General features: G+C 42.7%; 1 non-coding gene across 1 annotated transcript; it reads right to left on the bottom strand.

The window, feature by feature from the left end:
* Nucleotides 1-5746: 5746 nt before the first annotated feature.
* On the bottom strand, nt 5747-5853 carry LOC117795639. Its single transcript, XR_004619714.1, has one exon. It is a non-coding gene; the product is annotated as a U6 spliceosomal RNA (small nuclear RNA).
* Nucleotides 5854-18254: the final 12401 nt, after the last annotated feature.

Raw genomic sequence — 18254 nt, 5'->3', positions numbered from 1 at the left:
CTATGATTATCTCAATAAATGCACAAAAGGCATTTAACAGAATTTAAGATCTCTTTATGATAAAAGAGGAAATTTGGAATCAACAGGGACTTCCTTAACCTGATGGAAGGCATATAGGAAAAACTTATAGTTGGTATTTCTAATTATTGTGTCTTAATGAATGATTGAGTGCTTTCATCCTTGTAAATAATGCTTTCTTTAAAAGCAAAGAAAATCAGTCTGCTCTCACAACTCTTATTCAACCTTTTTAGTGGAGTTATTAGTCAATGCAATAAGGGAAGGAAAAGGGCGGGAAAGGCATACGGATGGAAAGAAAGAAAGAAATCTGATTTTATTTGCAGATCAGTGATGGTCTATGTAGATACAATGGACTGTTTGTTTGTGATCCCCACAAATTCATATGTTGAAACTCTAATCCCAATGTGATGGTGTTTAGAAGTGGGATCTTTGGGAGGTAATTGAATCATAAAGATGGAGCTGGCATGAATGGGATTATTAAAAGACCACAAAGTTAGCTATCTCTCTTTTTACCGTGTGAGGATATATGTGAGCAGTCTGCAACCCCAGAAAAGGGCTCTCACCAGGATCTGACAATGCTGATATTCTGATCTTGGACTTAACAGCTTCCGGAAATGTGAGAAATAAATTTTTGTTGTTTATAAGCCACCTGATCTATAGTCCTTTGTTATAACAGTTCAATCCCAAAGGACTAAAGGAGATTAATCAGTGCCTATTAAGGCAGCAGAAAATCTCAAAGTATCTACAAAAAAAGCTCCTTATATCTAACAGATAAATTTGGCAAGGTCATGGGATACAAAATCACTATTTAAAAAAGCTAAAATTAAAATTAAAAAATTTTGAAGTACCGTTTATAATAAAATATGAAATAATATAATATTAATATACTTACTGTGAAAATACTTAACACTAAAAATACCTAATACTTAGTACAGAATATGTGCCAGATATGTCTGCTAAAATTGATTCATGAGTGATATCAAAGTAGATTTAATAAAAGTGGGGCTTAATCATGACCATGGATCGTAAATCCCTATATAAGATGTTGGCTCATGTCAAATTGATCAATGTAATCCCAATCAATAATTTTTTGGTAGATATTGGTAAGCTGATTACACATCTAAGAACAGAGGACCTACTACGGCTAAAACAATATTGAAAGAGAACAAACTTGAACAATTCATACTAGCTGATTTCAAGATTTAACATAAAATCACAATAATCAAAATAGCATGGTGTCGAGGCAATAATAGACAAATAGATCAATAGAACAGAACATAAATACCAGACTCTTTCTGCATATGTACAGTCAATTGATTTTTTTTTAAAGATTTTATTTATTTATTTGACAGAGATAGAGACAGCCAGCGAGAGAGGGAACACAAGCAGGGGGAGTGGGAGAGGAAGAAGCAGGTTCATAGAGGAGGAGCCTGATGTGGGGCTCGATCCCATAACGCCGGGATCACGCCCTGAGCCGAAGGCAGACGCTTAACCTCTGTGCCACCCAGGTGCCCCAGTCAATTGATTTTTGGCAACGGTTCCAAGGCAATTAAACGGAGAAGGAATAATCCTTCCAACAAATGCCTCTAGAACAGTGGGTATGTACGTACTATCATTCACTAATATCTCATACCATACAAAAACATGAAAAGTTAATATAAAGAATGATTGACTTTATATTCAGGGATTAAAGTAACAATGGATTGGTTTGTAAAAAATAAAAACTCTGAAGAATGGAGGCATAGCAGTTATCAAGAGAAACTGTTATCTCCTTGGCTGAGTTCTAGACAGGGCTGTGGGTCCTTGGATGGCAAAGAATCACTGTGGTGTTGGGCTGCTGGAACATGCTGGAAAGTTGCCCTCTAGAACTTGTTCACAGGGTGGTGTCTCACCAGGGGCACTGGGCTACCCAGCTGCCCTTGGGCACTGCCAGGGGATATCAGTGGCTGTTTGGTGCTTTGACTGCATGCACTGCAGGAGCTCGCCCTGCGGGAGCTGTGTGTCCCCCAGGAGCCTGTGCTGTGAGCACTCTAAAACCAGAAAGTAAAATCCCTCTCCTCCTGCAGGCTCTCTAGTACCTTCTATTGACAAGGATTCAATGGCAATAGGAAAAGAAAAACTATTTCATGGGCCTGGATCCATCATCACAGAGCAGGCAAAGAGAATTAATTTGGAGCTGAAAGATAATAGATTGAGAAAAGCACAGACCTAAAATTTTTAGCACTTCAAAAAAAAAAAAAACCATAGAAGAAATTTGTGTGACTTTGGGTTAAGCAAATTTGTCTTAGGACACAGAAAACATAAATCACAGAAGAAAAATTGATAAATTGAACATCATTAAAATTAAAAACCTTTGGTTTTCAAGAAAATGAAAAGCCAGGGGCACCTTGGTGGCTCAGGAGGTGAAGTGTCTGCCTTTGGCTCAGGTCACGATCCCAGAGTCCTGGGATCGAGTCCTGTGTCGGGCTCCCTGCTCAGTGGGGAGTCTGCTTCTCCCTCTGTCCCTTTCCCCCACTTGTGTTCTCGCTATCTCTTTCAAATAAATAAATAAAATCTTAAAAAAAAAGAGAGAGAATGAAAAGCCGAGATACAGACTGGCAGAGATTATTTGCAAAATATGTAACTGAAAAAGGGCTTGTTTATAAACATATATAATTTTCACATATGGTTTGCTAGGAATCAACCAACCCAATAAAGAAAGAACAAAAGTTCTGAATAGTCACTTCAGAAGAAAAGATTTGTAGAGCAAATAAACAGATGAATGATGTTCCATATCACTAGTTTTAGGTAAAGACGAAATCAAAATGATACGACATACCACTTGCAATGGCTAAAATGGAAACAAATTGACAGTATCAAGTGCTGGGTGCGGTGTAGGACATCTAGAACCCTCATTCATTTCCGGAGGCAATACAAAATGGTATAGCCACTTCGGAAAACATGTTTGGAAGTTTCTTATAAAGCTCAGTATATTCTTGATATGACCCAGTAATCTTACTCCTAGGTAATTATCCAAGAGAATTAAAAATATATGTCCACACGACACTTACATGTAAATATTTATAGCTGTTTGATTCATAATCGACCCATCCCGGAAACAACTCTAATATCCGTCAACTGGTGAATGGATAAAACAAAGTGTGCTGAACCCATACTATGGAATATGACTCAACAATAAAAAAGAATTAATTACTGGTAACGTGCATTATTAGTGGATCTGAAAAGCATTATCCTGAGTGACAAAAAGCTCGACAAAAAAAATCTGCATAAATAGGATTCCATTTATATGACATCCTCAGAAAACAAAAAACTATGGGAGCAGAAATCAGGTCAGTGAATGCTAGGGGTGTGGGATGAGGGAATTGACCACAAAAAGCCACAAGCAATCTTTTTGGAGTGATGGAGAAATATTGTATCTTGATTATAGTGGTGTATACATTTGTTAAAACTCATGGATCTGAACTGAACAAAAACAGGAGAATATACTGTATACAAACTATTCCTCAATAGTTTCAGATTAAATAATTCAGATTAAAAAATATTTACGTACAATTAAAATGCACAAATCTCCAGTGTAGATACTGAAGGTCACGTTTAGCTAGTATATTTTCTTATTAATGGACATTTAAAAAAAATCCCAGGTATTTGCTATTATAAAGATAGCTCTATGAAAACTCAGATTCAAGGCCCTTGCTAGATATGCACCCTCGACTTTTTTTGGAATAGGAATCCACTCAATTCTTAAGCTAGCATTTGCTGGGTTACAGTTTATGTATGTGTTTGGTGGAAATTGCCAAAAACTTTTCTGAAGTGGTTATAATGCTTTATGATCCCACCAATACATAGGAGAATTCTAATTTCTCTACTTTCTCTCCAAAGCTGGTATAAAAATAAGAATTGAAGATTTTAGCCGTTCTGATGGCTCTACAGCGGATCTCATTTTGGTTTGAATTTGGATTTTCCTGATAAGATGTTGGACACCTTTTCACACATTTGTTAACCGTTATGATACCTGATTCTATGAAATGCCTTTTCAAGTCTTTTGAACATTAAAACAAATGAATTGTTTTTCTTTTTTTCTTATGGATTTTAGGAGGTATTAATATATTCAAGATGAGGGTCCTTATCAGATATATGGACTGCAAGTATTTTCTCAGGGGAAATTTTGACTAATTATAGTCTAGATAAGAATATGCTGAAAAACACAATTGGTGCTTAAAGCACGTTGATCTTTTAAAACAAAATAGTTAATGTAACAGAAGTAAAGACTTTGGCTGTCCCTTGCTGTCCCTTAGCTTGGTATACTGGAAGTCGGCTAGATGTTCCCCAGACCCATTCTTTACATTCTCACCTACAGAAAGACTACATTCCCTAGCCTCCTTTTCAGTTAGCTGTGGCCGTATGACCAAGTTCTAACAAAAGGAGTGTGGTTGGAAGTGATGCCTCCTACTTCCCAGCCTGGCTCATAAAAACCACTCATTCTCCCTCCTCCCCATCCGTTGACTGAGTAGAGAAAGCGCCCAGACTCTAGAGGATGGTGGAATCACAAGATGGAGGGGGCCTGGCTCCCTGAATGACTGCGTGGAGCAGAGCTTCCCTCCCACTCCCTTCCAAACTTAATTGCCAAATGGACTTGATGTGAGTGAATAAAACACTCCTCGTGTTAATCTGATATTTTGTGTTTCTCTCTTGTAGAAGCTGGTATCACTCTAATTCATGTACTTGGATATATAAATCTGCACTTCTATAAAAGTCAGTACCTTTCTTTGTGAAAATTCCACTTTCTGAAGCAATGGGAATCATTTCATCCCTTCACTCCCAAGTCATGGCTATCATCAGCACCTCTGTTTCTTTTTTTTCATTTACTTATTTACTTAAGTATTATTTATTTATTTATTTTTATTATGTTATGTTAGTCACTGTACAGTACATCATTAGTTTTTGATGTAGTGTTCCATGATCCATTGTTTGCGTATAACACCCAGCGCTCATTGCAATACATGCCCTCCTTAATACCCATCACTGGGCTAAGCCATGCCCCCACCCCTCCCTTCTGAAACCCTTAGTTTGTTTCCCAGAGTCCATAGTCCCTCATGGTTCGTCCCCCCCCCCATTTCTTCCCCTTCATTTTTCCCTTCCTTCTCCTAATGTCCTCCGTGCTATTCCTTATGTTCCACAAATAAGTGAAACCATATGATAATTGTCTTTCTCTGATTGACTTACTTCACTTAGCATAATCTCCTCCAGTTCCATCCATGGTGATGTAAACGGTGGATATTCATCCTTTCTGATGGCTGAGTAATAGTCCATTGTATATATGGACCACATCTTCTTTATCCATTCGTCTCTATCCAACCGTCAGCTCCTTCAACAGTTTGGCAATTGTGGACATTGCTGCTATGAACATTGGGGTGCATGTGGCCCTTCTTTTCACTACATCCGTATCTTTGGGGTAAACATCCAGTAGCACAATTGCTGCGTTGTAAGGTAGCTCTATTTTTAACTTTTTGAGGGACCTCCATACTGTTTTCCAAAGTGGCTGCGCCAGCTTGCATTCCCACCAACAGCGTAAGAGGGTTCTCCCTTGTCCACATCCTCTCCAACATTTGTTGTTTCTTGCCTTGTTAATTTTTGCCATTCTAACCAGTGTAAGGTGGTATCTTAATGTGGCTTTGCTTTGAATTTCCCTGATGGCTAATGATTTTGAACATTTTTTCACGTGTCTGTTAAAAATATGGAATGCTTCACGAATTTGCATGTCATCCTTGCGCGGAGGCCATGCTAATCTTCTCTGTATCATTCCAATTTTAAGATATGTGCTGCCGAAGTGAGCACAGCACCTCTATTTCTACAGTTATCCTGAGATTGTTCTTTTCATCAGTGGAATCATTTGGGGGAGGAACAAAGCAAATGAAGAAATGGAAGACGGACTGAATCTGTTGACATCTCCTTAGTGTAACAACCATCCCAGCCCACCAATCAGTGGAGCTTCCGGAGGCTAAAGGGATGCAACCCACCTCTACTTGGTTCTATTTTGCTCCTGCAATGGCTCATTTCCCATTGAGAATCGTGTAGGTGCTGTGGCAAGGGAGGTGGTTTGATCACATCCACTTGAGGACATCTCCTACCAGCCTGGGTGATACTGCATCCATCAGGAGAGTACCTTACTCTGTGGCTTCCTATGGCAAGAAGAATTTCAATTATAGAATTAACATTGGCAGGTATCTGCCATTAGGTAGAGGTTTTGATTAACTCAAAAACTTGTACCAGAAGGCATAGCAGCTGTAGTAGTCTGGGCAGACTGAGTTGGAAGTGTCCATGGGCTACACATGGGAGGGGAACTGGGACTCCTAATGGGCCAGAAGAATGACAAAGTAATGGCCACATATGTGCTCCTGGGCTACAAGAGATCCAATTTGGAGGGCTACACCATTACTCTAAAGCCCCCTTCTTCATCTGACCCCACTAACAGCTGCTCTCCACTACCCTGTAAGGTATAGCATAGGTACCTTACAAATTCCAACCCAAAGCAGTGGAGATGCAGCGAGCCCGCTCTTCCTACCTTTTAATTCCAACTCTGAGGACAGTTAGAGCAGTAGTACTGAAAATCAGTGGCCTGAGGAAGATCAGGAATTAGGACAAAGGCCAGTAGCAGAGCCAAATGCCACCCAGTCTCTTACTCGTCCTGGAGAGGAAGACCACCCCAGCAACCCCACTACCTGGCCCTCCTCTATCCATAGCAGCAAAAGTCGTGGAGCCCCAGACAAACCACATTCCCCCAGGATGTATCCACCAGAGGAAACTCCCTCCATTCTGGGCAGCTCAGACAGGTGGGAGGCCAGCAGAATTTGCCCCACAGTATGACCTCTGGCTTTCCCTCTGGCAGCAGCCATGGCAGCAGGGACCACTGGGAGGTCCTTCATCTTCATCTGCAGACACTTGTGTTTCAGGTCAGCTAGAAAAACCTGGCGTGAAGCTAAAAGAGTGGAAAAGAAGAAACCTCAGGTAGTGGGCAGCCAAGGCAGTGATATAAATGGGAAAGCAAATCAGGAAGTCAAGCGCACTTTCTACCCTTTCCATGGGACATGAAGTTCACGAGCCCCATGGAGTCCCATGAGATGGTTCAGAACAGCTAGGAGCTGGATGTATACAGCTGCAAATTCAAGCTGAGCAGGAAGTACACAGCCCACCTGAGAGAAGACTTCAGGCAGTGGAGGATGGAGGTGTGAAACCAGCCCAGCCTTCACTCATGGGGTTCAGGAAGAAGACATCTGGCACTTCCATGACTTTCAAAATCAGTCTCCAAGATACTGCTTAGCTTAAAGGACTTCCAGGAATTACCTGGGAGACAGGCTGGCTCCTGGGTGAACTTCAGAGATTAGACTGTTTCCCCTCAGGCATTTCTCCTCTCCTCGTTTGCACCTTGTCTTCTGTGTGTGTGGGGGAGAGAAAATGTCGCTGTAGAAATAAACACAGACTCTCTCTTTGTGCATATATATACCAATTTGTTGTTTAAATACAAGTTTTTTTTCTTTTTTCAAATTTTTATTTAAATTCTAGTTAGTTTACATAGAGTGTAATATTGGTTTCAGGAATAGAATTCAGTGATTCATCACTTACATACAACACCCATGCTCATTACATCACATGCCCTCCTTAATGCCCATCACCCATCAGCCCATCCCCCACCCACCTCCCCTTCATCACCCATCAGTTTGTTCTCTGGAGTTAAGAGTCTCTTATGGTTTGCCTCCCTCTCTGTCTATATCTTATTTTATTTTCCTCCCCTTCCCCCTTTGTTCACCTGTTTTGTTTCTTAAAGTCCACATATGAGTGGAATCATATGGTATTTGTCTTTCTCTCACTGATTTATTTTGCTTAGCATAATACACTCCTGCCCCATCCACGCTGTTGCAAATGGCAAGATTTCATTCTTTTTTATGGCTGAGTAATATTCCATTGTATATATTTACCACATCTTCGTTATCCATTCATCTGTTGATGGACATTTGGGCTCTTTCCATAATTTGACTATTGTTGGTACTGCTGCTATAAACACTGAGGGGCTGTGCCCCCTTAAATCAATATTTTTGTATCCTAAATACACTAGTTTTAAAAACTAAATACACTAAATACACTGCTTTATGATTGTAGCTGTTACAAGACATTCATCTACCATTTTACAAGAGGACGGTCCTGAATCCTTCAAAGTTCTCTCTGACCAAACTGAGAACAAAACAAAACAAAGCACCAAAAATATTTCTCTTGAGGGAAACCAAAGCCTGGTGACACCAACCTAAGAATGAAACAAATGTCAATGCATTGTAAAGGAGACTATATTTGGAATAGTTGCTGGGGAACCAGGCCTGAGGCTCACATCTGTAGGATAAATATTGCTGTGTGGCAAAAGCTTCAGTATTTTTAAGTATAAAACAATGAAAGTGTATTCTCTCTCATGGTTCCATGAATTTGGCCAGGCTCAGAGAGGTGGTTTCTCTGCTCCTTGTTGGTGTCTGCTGGGCCCACTCCTATGGCTTCATCCAGCTGGTGGCTGGGCTGGCCTGGAAGGTTCTGAAAGGCCTGGGTGCTAAATGGGCTGAAGTACCTTAGTTTTTCTTCATGTGGCCCCTCTTTCACAACAAGAGAGCCAGAACTTCCCGACAAAATGGTGGGTTGCAAGAGGGAACACTCCAGAAGGACAAGACCCAGTTGGCAAGTGCTTACCAAAGCCCTGCTTGCCTCACTCTTGCTAAAGCCCACTAGCCAAACCAAGTCATATGGCCAAACTCAGAATCAATGTGGGAAGGGATCACTCAGGGGTGGGAGGACTGGGAGGCATGACCAATGGGGAACCAGGGTCACAGTCTACCACATACTGCTGTGTGGCAGAGCAATAGACTCATTCAGAGAACTGGACAAAAATGCACCTGATGGTGGGATTCACAGCTGAACGTCTGTACACGGGAGCAGAAGAGGAAGCAGAATTCCATGAATAAGTGTGGAGGCTGAACAGATGTCCTTTGTCACTGTCCTGGTGTCCATCTGTGGTCATTCTCTGCCATCCCATGCTACAACTCCCAGAGAGGCAGGGTCTGCTTTAAAATGTCCCAGTGTATTGCCAATGCCTTGTGTTTCATCAGTCTGGGGACACAGGAGCCCACTGTGGTAGAGAGTGACAAAACTACAGTGGAGGTCACACCAATAGGACACCTTGCTTTCACAGCAATATTCAGGATAGCATCCAGCTTGGCCAATGCACGAGTGTTGGTGCCAGGCTATCTGTCAGCAGCCTGGATGAATCTTGTTGACCGGGGAAATGGGGGGCTGCTTGGCAAGACCTGAAAATTTGGGGTGCAGCATCATTTCCTGTTGATTTTCTAATCTCATCCTAACTTCACTTCCCAGGAAAGTCCTCTAGGCTCAGTTATTTAAATTCACCCCAGAATTCCCTCCTCCTTTATTCTGACATGCATTGCTCTTCCTGATTTAAAGTCTGCATTCCTGGGACGCCTGGGTGGCTTAGCCCTTAAGCATCTGCCTTTGACTCAGGTCATGATTGCAGAGTCCTGGGATCAAGCCCCGCATTGGGCTCCCTGCTCGGCGGGAAGCTTGCTTCTCCCTCTCACACTCCCTTTGCTTGTGTTCCCTCTCTCACTGACTCTCTCTGTCAAATAAATAAATAAAATCTTAAAAAAAAAAAGTCTGCATTCCTGCTGGTCTCAGCTCTGGGCATAGAGGAATTGTCTATCTTGTTCATCACCATATCTCCAGTGCCAGTACTGTGGGTGTTGAAATTGAAAATTGAAAACTGCTTTCCCTTCNTAAAAAAAAAAAGTCTGCATTCCTGCTGGTCTCAGCTCTGGGCATAGAGGAATTGTCTATATTGTTCATCACCATATCTCCAGTGCCAGTACTGTGGGTGTTGAAATTGAAAATTGAAAACTGCTTTCCCTTCTTCCCTTCCACCACCTCTCCCTTCCCCAGAATCATTTACATTTGAAACTGCTGACTAAGAAGCAGGCCAATGACCTTGGGTCTCCAACCACGACCTCTGTTGATAACTGTTATAAGGAGCAGTGGCCCCAGGAAGTGGTGCTCAGCTGGAATGATGTAACCACTGCCCTTTGACATAGTCATGTAACTCACATGTCAGTGGGGCTGTAGCATCCTTGAGGGGGTAGATGACAGTATCTCAAATCCCCCATTCTCTGTGGAATGGGCCTTGAGCCAAGTTTCCAGTCTCAGTGGGGATACTTGAAAGTCGCATATTTCCCCAGGTCATTTCAGACTGATTTTCTGCTTCCAATGAATCCTGGATCTTTCTCCCATCCTGCATATTTCAGCTGCCCCCTTCTCATTATCCTACATCTACCCAGAGAGATTCAGCTCCTTTATTTCCCCTACATAGCACTCATCCCAGACCATTTACAGTCCTTATTAAAGATTATATTGAGATTTAATATATGGCTTAAAATTAAATAATTTTCTAAAAACTATTCATGGTCACTGGAAATAAAGTGATACTTTCTGTTTAACAGGTAAAAAAGTTAAAAATGTATCTTTCAAATAATTGTAATTTATTGCATTAATAAAATTTCTTATGATCTTTTGAAACGTTTGTCTACTTGCTTAAAACAAAGGCTGAGTGAAACATTTATTTCTTCTACTATCATGGTTTTATCATATTTTCTATCTCTATTTTTAATTTAAATTTCCAGACAGATAATACTGTTAGTCACATAAATCTTTATGATTGATTTATGTTTTTGTGAATTGTATTTTTACAAGTTAAAATGATGCCTGTCTCATTACTACCTGTAACACGAATGATTTTGACCTTAGACTTTTATATTGCTGTTTGTGTTTGTTTTGCATATGCTTATCTTTTTCCTTTGGCTTATTTTATTTACTTGTTGTAGGATCTCAATGATTTTGTTGCTGAAATGAACCCACCTTTAGCTAGGGAAGCCTTTTCAAATGCCCTGTGTTCTTCGACATAATTTCAAGATGATCCAGGCTTATCTTGTATGTTTCCAGGTGTAGGAATCAGATCTGGAATTGGGGATTTCTCCAAGAATACCTTATTGCCTTACATGGGAAAAAGTATTTAGAGAAAATAATCACAGCACATCATAATTTTATGGCTTCAGATAACTGACTTGCTGCTTGTCTAATTTGCTTTGTTTAGAAATTATGCCTTCCCTATGATCGCCTATTAAGACACAAATAAATACGTTGGTTTTATAGAAACAGACTGTGAAACACTCTTCCATTGATTTCTCAGGTGTCCAGATTGATTTGATAACGGCCTATTTGTATTTGAGGGAGGAGACAAAATTAGGGTCCCCCTACTCTTCCGCCATCTTAAGTCCTCTGACTGAAACAGTCTTGACATTTTCGTGGCAATGCTGGAAGTAAGTAGATAAAACTTTGGAACATTTAACAATAGAGAATAGAAACCAGTATATAGGTATATTACAGCACGTGAGATGACTGTCTTGTCATAGAAGAAATGAACATGGTTACCACAGAGTAGGGTACATGTGCTGGAAGGGATGTGATTATTCCCCAGGCACCATGTTTGCATTCTATACCCCTTATGCACATGCAAGGCCTTGACCAGGGGACTATGTCCTATTTGTCATTATTCAGTTATCAGGCACATATGTGATAAATACTTTATTACCAAATACATTTAGAGATGCTATTAAAGATCCACTTTTGGGCGGGGAACAAAGTAACTTATGGGAAATGTACAGTTTGCTCTATACGTTTTTGAAAGCCACACTTTTTCCAGTTTCATAAAGTTAAAACGTGCCTATTCNAACTTATGGGAAATGTATAGTTTGCTCTATACGTTTTTGAAAGCCACACTTTTTCCAGTTTCATAAAGTTAAAACGTGCCTATTCAAAAAATAGTTTCATGTGTGATTTAGGAAAAGAAAAAATGAGAAAACAAAGCATCAGCTCAAGTCATATTTAGTTGCCAGATTAAATATTAAAATCATTAAAAGACAAATTATTTGAAACAATGATTACTCCTCAGGAAATTCATAACAAATGAAAAGACTAGTATGGAAAGTACTTTTCATATATTATCTTTTTGTAAAAAAAAATTCTCCAAGCCTTTGTTCTTAAGGAAGCAAACTGCTGTTTCGCTTCCCTGAAGCCACTGATAAAACCATGCGAGAACATCAGAGCAAAAACGAATCCAAGATAGGTGCCAACCCCAAGGGGACGGAGTGCTTCTTTGTTTTATATTTCCATTGGAAATCTGGAGATTTTGCATGCAAACATCTCATTTCATGGCACTGCTTCTCAAATTGAGAGATTAAATCTAGCTCCGCATAAAGATTTTTCAATAAAGTAGGGTTGCACAGTCTTCTGTTTATGGAAAATTGATGCATCATCTGATACGGTTTCAATTGCTAACTTTTGTTTCACAAAAGCTGGAAGGAATTTCAACCAACCATTATCTAATCAAGAAAATATTTCCTACCTATCTTGTCTTCAGCATAACTGGCTGCCAAATGTAGTTTTGACTATTGTAAATCACTGTGCATTTTAACAAGCAAAATGGACTCTCTAGTTTTGTTAGAAAAGGTACAAATTATTGAAACTATCCATCATTATCAGTGGGATGCCCCCCCATTTTGTGCACATCGCAGAATGATTGTGACATAATTTAATGTTATGTTGGTTATACTACTTTAAGAAGAATGTTTACAATCTTGAAATACAGTTACATATTATCATAATTCCACTAAGCCGCCTGTTTCCACCTAACCTTGACTACACATGAAAGCCCGCACTTCAGGCGTTGATATAGCTATAAAACTTACAGTGACTTATAACACCAAAATCCCACCTGGTTCAACATAATAGAAAATGCAGGAAGAAACAAACTAAGTGTGAGCTGTGCAGATTTTTTGGTGCTTTTCAAATAAAAAGAAAGTTATCTCAATCTATCCAACGACCAGTTCCCCACACGCACAAAAAGTGCTTGAGAAAACATGCTGTGTTTATAAGGTGGCTTCTGTCTCCAGAAATGTGTGTCCCCGATCTTCCAGTTTGAGAGGACAGCAGGGCGCGTTCAGGAAAGAGGGCCTGGCTGTGGAAGCCGGTCGGAGTCGCCCCTGGAGTCTCCTGGAATGTGCATTCAGGGGGTCAAGGCGGATTCTGGAACTGTCTGGCTCCAACCCCTGCTTCCGCCCCTGCCTCGGCAACCTGGGGCCAATGTCTACAAGTCTTTGTGCCTGTGCTTCTGTCCAATAGGAAACGTTTTATTTTATTTATTTTTATTTTTTAAAAGATTTTGCTTATTTATTTTGAGAGAGAGACAGCCAGCAAGAGAGGGAACACAAGCAGGGGGAGTGGGAGAGGAAGAAGCAGGCTCCCAGCGGAGGAGCCCGATGTGGGGCTCGATCCCAGGACAGACGCTTAATGACTGAGCCACCCAGGTGCCCTGATAGGAAACGTTTGAAAACCAGAGGTTTAGATAGGAACATCTGTACAGGTTTGGAATAGGGCCTGGCGCACGTGAGAAGTACTATTTGCATGACAGCTATTGGTGTTTATTGTTGAAGGTTCACTGCAGGCCATCATTGCCACCTGCATTGTTCCTTCATTACTTCGACAAACACATATGTGTGTTTGCAGTAGAGAGAGGTAGTGTGTGCTTGTAGCTTAAGTGAACACAACTGTGCGGTCTCAGGGGGAGAAGGAACCATTTGAACAGCACCGTCCCAGCTCATCACTCCACCAGCCATTGTCCCAGAGAGAACCAGAAACCGGAAAGGGAAGACACTGGCTGTTCCCACGGTGGGTCTCAGTGCCCCTGTGTCTCCCCTCGTGGAGCAACAGGCTGTCACTCTAGTGTCTGAAGCATCCCCATCGCTTCTGGGGAGCACAAGGCTAGAACTCTGTTCCAAAGCTGGAGAACAGACAGTGGGTGTTGACAGGATATGCACATGCACGTGCCCTCACACACATCTCTAGACACACAGGCACACACAGATCAGCGCACACACATGCACACCACATGCACCTGCACATACATACAACTGTTCACACACGCATGTACACACACACCCGTACACCCACACGCACATGCAATTTACAAGCATCATGTTACTGTATCTATGATCGCCATCCCCCACTCTGGAATCCAGCCCTCTGCATGGGGACTCTGTGTGTTCTGGGCCACAGGAGAAAGATACACTTGTCGACAGCACAGTTTCTGTCCTCAGAAGCTAATCACCCAGTACAGGTGTCCTCACCTTTAGTGTATGTAAGAATCATCTGGAGTGCCCGTGAACGGTCAGGCTCTTACATCCCTTCCCTAGAGGGTCTGGGGTATCACTTGACAACCCATTGCTCAGCAAACAGCCCAGTTTTGATGCATGTATCCCTCAGACCACACAGGGGTCTGATGGTCAAGCAAAAGGCACTTCAGAGAAAGGATGCAGGGATATGTCATGGAACCTGTGAGTCAGAAAGAGAGCCAGTTCTCATAAGAGGGTTGAACCAGAAAAGACAGCAGAGCTGCAGGATGGCTGCTGTGATGGCAGAGGTCATGCTTGAGAGAGCCCCCCCTCCTCAGATGGAGCCCCCAGTCTACTCTAGAGATGCTTTATCACCAGAGGGTGTTCTTATCCCTTTACCCCAGGACTCAAAGCCACAGCAGCAAAGCTGCCCTTGGGCTCCTCCTGTGCTGTGGGCCGGCCATGGGGCCAGTGAGGTGGGACAAGGTGACCCTCCACAAGTAAAGGCAGAGTCCAGTCTAGTAGGGTGTGCAGGGATGGTGAGAGATGAGGGATCACCCGGGGCTGGGACAGCCCAGGATAGATGCCAAGATCAAGACGTGTACATGTAAGACTTAGATACCAGCAGACGGTGATGGGTGCAGGACAGCGGCCACCCAAGGACCCAATGGAGGGGGGTCCCCTCCCCCAACCCACAGATGATAAAATTCTATCTTCCACAGAAAAAAAGGAATCTGAGAGACCAGTCTTCCCCTCGTGGGTAAATTAAATCTCAAAGGCAGTTTTAATGACCGACTCAGTTTTTAAATAGCTAGATCAGTGGTTCTCCAAGTGGGTCCCTGGAACAGCAGCGCCAACATTGCTTGAGAACTTGGTAAAAATGTGAATTCTCAGGCCCCACCCACTGCCCTGCAGATTCAGAAATTCTGGGGATGGGCCCAGGGGTTGTGTTTTAAGCCCCCCCAGGGATTTTGGTGCTGCCGAACTCAGAACACCAGTCTACACGAGGTTGTCAAACATGTCCACACGATTTCAGTGTTACTACTGCCTGGGTTCCAGCCCCAGGGGCTGTGGTTTAACCGCAGGGATGAGGTCTGGGCTTTGGGTGGTTATGATCACAGGTGATCTCATGCGCAGACTAGTTTGGGAGTCACTAGGTCAGACTGACATTCGTTTTCCTCCTGCACGTGGCAGGGCAGTTATAAGGGGTTCCAGAGACAAAGGCAATGCACTCCCTCCATACGACAGACAGGATGGGTTACTTAGAATCTCCTGACTTGTCTTTTTGTTTCCTGCTCCCTCCAGTTTGGTGCTTCCCCTTCCCCTGGCTCTGCCTTTTCCCCACAATGCACTATTACCTTTGGATACTTCTTGAACTGAGGTTGTCCATCCAGGGCTATATTCCGGTGAAGCTGTCATGGAAAAGCCTGCTGGGAGCCAAGAGAAGAGGAGGCCTACGGCGGTGCTTTCCCTAGGCTGCCAATCATCAGGGAAGGGGCTTCAGAGAGGACACCCAAGCTTGGAAGGAGGATCTCTGGCCGGGGGACAGGCTTCTCCCTCTCAGGCCTGAACAGGGGGTTTAAACCAGTTTAAAGCTCAGTGATCCCTCCCGTAGAGCCCAGTGGTGGGGGCAGCAGGAATCATGGACGTCTCCAAGGAGCCCTTGAAGCCTGAGACCAGGAGCTGGGCACTGAGGGTTAGCCCCACGCTTTGGACCCTGCTGGGTTGCTCACAGCAGAGGAACTGGGCTTAGTTCTATTAAGAGAGGTGTGTGTTTTCTTTCAGAGTTGGAGGGCCCCTAGCTCTCCTCTGGGACTGTGTGGTTCCCAGCCCAAACCTCAAAATACCACATACTCCAAACCCCTCCTCTCTCTCTTCCTCTCCCCCACTCCACAATCCATCAGCTTAGGGAGATGTGAAAGGTGGGGTGATCCTCACAGAATCGAACTTGCACATTTTCCCAAAATGCATTGCGGTGTGTGGGACACGCATCCCCTGTGGGAGGCAGCTGGGGGTCATAGATGCAATGAGAAGACGCTTTTTATTCCCTTTAAAATACTCCAAATGGGCGGCCATCTACAACCGTGTGTCATGAGCAAAATGACTCAACACACGATCGCTTAGTGGTTACTCCCTGCAACCGCTGAATTCTGGGAACACAGACCCGTAAGAAGTGGCACTGGCCCTCCCGAGGCCTTCAGTTCTAATGCGCGAGGGGGCACAAACAGCGTTCTGCTGGGAAGCCAAAATCCCCTTCAGGAATAGGAATGGTAATGAGAGAGGCTATTCTGTGACATAAACTAAAATATATTTGTGCATCTGAAAATGGCCTCCAGGGGTGCCTGGGGGGCTCAGGTCATGATCTCAGGATCCTGGGATCCAGTCCCTCATCGGGCTCCCTTCTCAGCGCGGAGCCTGTCAGCTGAGGGGGCAGTTCCAGGTCTGCACTCAGTACTGGACACCCGATGGGCTGCGGAGAGAAGCCACATTCTTCAAGGTCCACTGTATCCGTAAAAAGAGAAGGTATCTTGGCTTCCCCCAGCTGATGCTTTTGTCTAATTCCTCAGATGGCTCAGAGCTCGGGTGGCAAAGAGCCGCCTACCGTGTCAGGCTCTCTGAAACCCAAATACCAGGAACGGGAAAGGAGGATTGGAAAGTCAATCACAGAGAAAATGTTCTAGAATTAGATGGCGGGGATGGTTGCACAACTCTGTGAATATACTTAAAAAAAAAAAACACACCAAATTGTACACTTTCATATGATGAATTTTAAAGTAGGTGAATTTTATCTCAATAAAAATAAATAAATACAGAAAAAATTTAAAAGTTTTACATGTGAATCATAGATGGGGTAAGAGGAGGTGGCATCTCTCTCTAGGAGCTTCATGGAGTTTGGGCCCAGGATCTGAGTCAAGAAGACCCTTGGAGTTCTCCCCAGACTGTGGATCTGGGCCAGGCTACAAAGGGAGAAAACTCTTTGAGGGCCCCTCAACCACGCCTTGGTAGGTGGGCTCTCTGCACGTCCATATCCCGCAATTGTTGTTTGTTAATCTTTGTGATATTGCCTTTATTTATCCATGAAATTTAATTAATGTCTCATAGAAAATTCCAGTCTTGTCCTTTCTGTTAATCTAGTCAGTGGAGTCAAGACTGTGTCCACAAATGGAGATACAGCTGTGAGCAGGGAGCAGTAAGCAGGAATCAGTCTTGAGACTTTGAGCAGCCCCTTGTAGGGGAGTAAGCCTTGGGGATGGCAGGAACGGTGTGGAAAACCAGACCACTGGCTGAGGTTCTAGAACCAAGCAGCAGGAGTCCCAGAAACACCGAGCAAGAAGACCTTGGGAAGGGCTGAAATGTCTACTGGGTGTGGTCAAAGTAATCATGGAGATGTGAGCTGCTGCTATGCTGTTGATGGGCAAGAAAAGGAGATATCCTCTCAATTTTTAGGCACCTGCTGGTGATTAATTTATAATTCTAATTTAAATGTAAATTTAATACACAGCATGTTAATTTTTAAAAAATTTATGTTTTCCCATAATAATAGAGATTATGTGGTAACCGATACTCTGTGTTATTAAACAGTCTTCTCTGACATAATTTATTTATTTTTAAATATTTTATTTATTTATCAGAGAGAGAGAGTGCACACAAGCAAGGGGAACAGTAGGCGGAGGGAGAAACAGCTTCCCCGCTGAGCAAGAAGCCCGATGCGGGACTTGATCCCAGGAACCCAGGATCATGACCTGAGCCAAAGGCAGACACTTAACTGACTGAGCCACCCAGGCATCCCTTCTCTAACATAATTTAAATGCCCATATGTTTTGCCATTATGTGAGACTACTATGATTTAGACAGTGAATTTAGACATTGTAGGATATATAATTTTCTTTTTTTATTTAGACTTAATTAGCCAACATATAGTACATCATTAGTTTCAGATGTACAGTTCAGTGATTCATCAGTTGTATGTAA

This window comes from Ailuropoda melanoleuca, chromosome 1, assembly GCF_002007445.2.
Source record: "Ailuropoda melanoleuca isolate Jingjing chromosome 1, ASM200744v2, whole genome shotgun sequence".
Classification (NCBI taxonomy): Eukaryota; Metazoa; Chordata; class Mammalia; order Carnivora; family Ursidae; genus Ailuropoda; species Ailuropoda melanoleuca.
Note: the sequence above shows the minus strand (reverse complement) of the source record. Positions and strands in the feature narration are given on the sequence as shown.